Here is a 6,334-nt window from a genome sequence, read left to right on the forward strand (position 1 = left end):
CTGGGTTGCAATTTTTCGTTTGTTCGAAATAATCGAATACTCCTTTAGAATTTCACTCATGTTTTTTAAATTCTAAGGCAATATTCGATGTTTGGCAACTCGAGAAAATTGTGCCCTAACTTACTAGGTTTTGATTTTTCTCATTTACCCTAAATAACTGAACATTCTTTTAAAAAAGGGTTTAAATACATTAATTTTAAATAAAGGCAAGCTTAGTCCCAAAGTTCGAGATGTCGTGTCCTAATTTACTGGGCGTGACATTTTATTACTTCGAGATGAGAGTCCTTAACATCAGTTTTAATTTATTCGATCATTTTTAAATTAGCATTAATACAAAGAGATTGTATTTTAAATTCTTTCAAGTTTTCAAATCTTCGACACTAAGATACTAATTAATCAACTAGGTACCAATTTTGGGCGTATCGAGGGTGCTAATCCTTCCTCGTGCGTAACTGACTCTCGAACTTATTTTTCTGATTCTTGTAGACCGAAAATTACCGAATCTTAACTCTTATTAAAATGATTAATTTAAGGTGACTCGATCACACCTCATCAAAAAGGATTGGTGGCGACTTTCATCTTTTTGTTTTCATTGTCAAGAACCAAATCGATACCCGTTTTCAAAAAATGGTTTCGACAGCTTGGCGACTCCACTGGGGAATTTGAAAGTCGAGCCATAAATTGATTAATTTTTGTCCTTTGTCGAAATTTGAAAATTCGTTTTGAACTTACGATCACTTCATTGCATTTTATCCGTTTTTCTTACGGCTTTCATTATTTTTCCTGTTTTCTTTATTATTTTGAGTTTTTCTTATGCATATATCCTCGCACATTGCATTGCATGACTGCTGTGGTCACACCTTTCAAGTGGGAGTGAGAAGTTATGCCTTCGTGAAGTTTTCACCTTCGCGTGGGCTAGTCGACTGCTTCCGGGATACATCCGTACCTATGATTTCATGAGATTTTCATCTCCGCATGGTCATAGGGAAATGTATTCCCCCAAACTGAACTCGATCCATATGAGCCTATAATGGGTGAAGATCAAGGAATCTGCTGGTTCGGGTACCCTTACTCTAGAACCGAGCCACATATAGAGAGACCTAGGAGCTTACCCTAGGTAGAGTTACTCCAAACCCCTAGTGGTCACCCAGGTAGGTACTCTATTTTATTTATTTCCCCTGTACTAACGTGTTTTGTTTTGTTTTGTTTTTATTTTGTTTATAACTCCATTGCAATACATCATCATAGAAAGGAGGTGTTGATTCATATTTGATTGCTTAATAGAATAGTTTGTCATAAGAAAACGAATTTCTTGATAAAGTGGATTATAACACAGTTATCTAAATATGGTCCAAGTAAACACAATGAAAGAAGGCTGATAGCCTATGAAGAAATACACGACTTTGCTTTATTGTCTGAGGATCAAAACCGATAAGGATTATTCGAGAGCCGTTATGTCTTGACTTTCTTAAAGGAGCCAACGAGTATCACGGGGATAAGCGAGCAACGAGTCGTAGCCTGGATCAAACAAAAGGAGTTAACGGGGACATATTTTAGAAAATTTGTAAGACTCGACCATAACATCCGGATATGAAAAAGAAAATAGGTGTCTTTGCTGAGAATATGAGAGAAAGATCGTATATGTAATCCGTTTTATGTAAAGGAATTTGTTTTTTAGAAAAGTTATTCTAATGAAATTGAATTCAGAATCAACGTACTTCTTTCTTTTGCATTCATTCCATGCATTTGCATTTGCACTGCATTATTTGCATTGGACTTTCCCTAAAAGAACCCTAATTAGGTAAAATTATTTCAGTTAACTTGGGAACCAATAAAAGTCAAGCGACTAGGCATCATTACGGTACAAGGAAAGGGACAAAAGATATGGATCAAAGATTGGAAAGACTGGAACAACTTCAAAAAGAAATGCGAGACCAGTTACAACTGCAAATGCAAGAGCAACTGATGAAGATCCAGCAAGATATGAGGGACCAAATGTTAAGAGTCCCAAAGGAATATGATGAATCAGTTGTCCCAATTACTGACTAAGGGGCTAGGAAAAGGAAAAAACTTCATGATCAATGATGGGGAGGACAATGAGGAGCCTCTGTACCCTCCGGGTTTCACCTTGATAAATAATCAGACATGTTCGCAAGATGTACCTATTGCTATCATATCAAAACAACGTCAGACCGATACCTCGGCACCCATGAACTACCCAACGGGCTCAGGTTCCAATCCAAGGAACAGTCCAACCAATCATGAAGTTCCTGATCTAAATGAAATGGCAGAAAAAGAAAAGGTTGAACTACCAAGGCATCTCGAAGATCGATACAAGTGGTTGGAAGAAAAACTTAGAGCGATGGAGAATGCTGATTACCATCGCAGGGTTGACGCCAAAGATCTCAGCTTGGTCCTAGATTTAGTACTCCCGCCGAAATTCAAGACTCCAGAATTTGAAAAATATAATGGGACTAGTTGTCCTGAAGCTCACATCACGATGTTTGCCGAAAAATGACAGGTCACGTTGATAACAATCAACTGTTAATTCATTGCTTCCAAGATAGCCTGATTGGGTCAACTACCAAATGGTACAATCAACTGAGCCGTGCCAAAATTCATTCATGGAAGGACTTGGCACAGGTTTTCATGAAGCAATATAGCTACGTGATAGACATGGCTTCCGACAGAGTTATACTGCAGAATATGGAAAAGAGGCGAAGTGAGAACTTCAGGCAGTATGCCCAAAGATGGAGAGAGGTAGCGACACAAGTCCAGCCACCTCTTCTGGAGAAAGAAATTTCGATGCTTTTCATCAATACTTTGGAAGCCCCGTTCATTACCCATATGTTGAGAAACGCCACCATGAGCTTCTCAGATATAGTAATGTCCGGTGAGATGATTGAAAACACAATCAGGAGTGGGAAGATAGATGCGGGAGAAAACACTAAAAGATCAACCCCGACAAACAACGAAAATGAAGTGAACGTCGTGAGCATGCCTTCCAAATCACTCAATGTAGGTCAGCTGAGGATTGTAACCACTAGTTATCAGGGCTCTTCGAGGCAGGAATCTAACTCGAGGCCAAATACAGAAAGGCTCTGATTTACACCCATACCGATGTCATATAAGGAGTTGTATCAGAATCTTTTTTATGTACATGTGGTGTCTCCGTTCTACTCGGAACTCGTGTAACCTCTGTTCCCAAAATGGTATAATGAGAATGCTCAATGTGATACCACACAGGAATAAGGGGACACTCAATCAAAAACTGCACTACATTTAAAAAGTTGGTCGAAAGGTTCATTGAAATGGGAATGGTGAAGTTTGACGATTCCTCAGAACCAAATCACTCCGACAATGCAGTAAACGCGATTTGTGATACCTCAAACAAGTCAAATCCTGGAAGGAATATCGAGGAATCTGAATGATATATCCGAAGAAGGAATCAGGGAATAAAAGTTTCCAAACCCTTGCATTACTTGGAAATGTTTTGAACAATGGGACTGTGGAAGAGATCCCTTTATTTTTAGAGCTAATCTAGAGTAATATTCAAAACACGCTTGTTGCTTTAAGCCTAGAAGCAATTAGACCCCTTTTATGAAATAGGCTTATGTCTTAAGTCTTCATTTCAATAAAATACATCTTTTTTGAGTAAATATTCTTTTATTTCATTTCATACTATACAAATAATTATTCATAGATTCTTTTGTTTTTTGGACTTTTTTTTTAAACATTCATTTATTCTTCATTCATGATCATACCATACAAATAATCATCCTTAGAATCATTTATTCTTTGAAATTTGCTTTCGTACGTACAATAGGTCTCCAGATATCAACGACATGAGCGACGTTGCTATTGACCCAGAATTTCCTTTTGAGCGAGACATGCGTCTTAAGGGATCTCAGGACTTGGAAGATGACAGAGATTGTAGCATATCTTCTGATTTGTTAAGGATGGTAGAGCAAGATGAAAACAGATCCTCTCTTACAAAAATTCAGTGGACAATAGGCCTAGAACAAGAGAAAGAGGCAAACATTGGAGTCTGTATCACCACAAAGACAAAGCGAAACATCATTGAGTCATTCCAAGAAATCAAAGATGTTTTCACATGATCGTATCAAGATACGTTTGGGTTACTAAGATGTGAGGATGCTACAAGGTGTTTGAACAGCATATGCTAATGGTTCTATAATGGTCAGGCTAATCATGAGATTTGGATTCTGCCGATCCACCAAAGAAGGGGATTGTGTCAGTATGCCGTCTTTATGGAGACAAGATCCATGTGTCCCTTCATTTCTTTGTAGATTTTCTCTATGTGGGGCATGGAGGTTATTGGGCCAATCTTGTCGAAAGCTTCTAGCAGGCATCAATTACTTCGCCAAGAGGGTGAAAGTCGCTTCATATGCCAATCATCAAATTCTTAAAAAAAAAAGAAGGATCATGGAAAGATGACTGAGACTTGTAAAGATTGGCATAAAGAGTCATCATTTACCCTCTATGCTCATCGAACGTTGGTCGAGACCTTCACCGGGGTGGTATATTTCATTAGTCTATGGGCTGAAAACGGTTTTGAAAAAGAGATTTCTTGTCTCTGAGTCTTGACAGAGTTGAAGTTGGATAAGGCAAAATGGATCCAATCCTGATATGGTCAGTTGAATTTGAAGAAAGGAGGTTGAAAGCCATCTGTCATGGTCCAATGAACGATGTGAGCTTACGATAGAAAGTTCCATGAGGGAAAACTTGATATTGAAGAAGACCCTTGCTATACAAAAGGACTTCAGAGGGAAGTGGATGTCAAACTAGGAAAGACCTTATAGAGTAAATAAGGCCTGTTCTGGAAGAGCATTGATTCTAGTCGAAATGAATGGCAGAGATTTGCCCAATCCGATGAATTCAAATCCAATCAAGGAGCATTCTTAAAAGGAAAGAGGCCAAGGTGAAAACCTGCAAAGGGCGCCTTAAAAAAAGAGAGGAGAGGCCAAGGTGAAAACTCGCAAAGGGCACCATGAGACCCAAGGGATTTTGAATTGAAAACCCGAAAAGGGTGGCTCAAATTTAGATCAAAATGGGGCATGCAGCAGTCTTGCTATGCCTGAATTAACAATGAAGAAGCATGTTACGTCTTGGGGCATCGACGAAGTACTCCGGATCCCCTAAACACATATTGAGCTCAGAAAGGTCCTTAAGAAATTGGTATAGAGAAGCTCAAGCTGCGATATCTGGGGCACCTAGCTTCCATTTTGCCCATTTTTAAATTTGTTATCTTTGATTATCTTATTCTTTTCAAGATATGTCGCGGTCAATTTCCTTCTTATTACATTGTTATATTTGATTAACTTATTCATTTTGAGTTAATTTCCTCCTTATTGCATTTACAATCTTTGATTAATTTATTCATTTTGAGTTATACTTGTTGCGACGTAAAAAATTTAGCTTGTTCGCTAATTGTGGCATTTTAGTGAAAACTTGAAAACTGAAATTTGATTTTAAAATACAGAGGGAGTCGTCACCGATCTTTTTTCTAGGTGTGATCGGACACCTAATAAATCATCTTCTTTTAAAAGAAAGTTCATTTTTTAAATAAAAAGAAGGCCGAGTTTAGGTCTACGTCAAAAACCAAAGTAAAGTTGGGTTCGGGAGTCGGTTACGCGCGAGGAAGGTATTAGCACCCTCACGATGCCCAAAATTGGTATCTTATAAACACGTGTTGTCTTGATTTTCAAAAATGCAAGTTCAATGTAACACTTAGATGTGATCCGATTAAAACATGAGAATTTTTAATCTTTTGATTTTCAGAAGGACATACCATTTTAATACGAGTCCATTGATGTTCACCCAACATAGCGACGAAATCGATGACTTAATGTTAAACCGGTACGTTGCCTTGATTATTAAAATCAATTAGAAAACAAGAATATGACTTTCAAAGTAATACAAAGCAAAACTGATATGGGATAAAAATAAATAAATAAAGGAGCTAGGTATAGCTTGAAGTAAATAATCAATGTGATAATGATATTAAAATGATAGAGATATATATGACATTAAGCGCAATACTAGAATTAAACATGAAATAGAAACAATGAATATATATATAGTGATGATGTTAAGAGTACGTGCGAAAAATAGGAATGAAAAAAAGATTTACATAATAATACTAATATGGGTACATAATATATACATATATATATATAACATATTTAAAATGAACATATACAATATACATATATAACGGGCATATACTAATAATAGTAAAAATAGCAACAATAAAAGATATATGTACACCAAATAACATATATATATATAGGTAGTAATAATGTTAAAGATA

Source organism: Gossypium hirsutum, chromosome A06 (genome assembly GCF_007990345.1).
Source record: "Gossypium hirsutum isolate 1008001.06 chromosome A06, Gossypium_hirsutum_v2.1, whole genome shotgun sequence".
NCBI classification, from domain to species: Eukaryota; Viridiplantae; Streptophyta; class Magnoliopsida; order Malvales; family Malvaceae; genus Gossypium; species Gossypium hirsutum.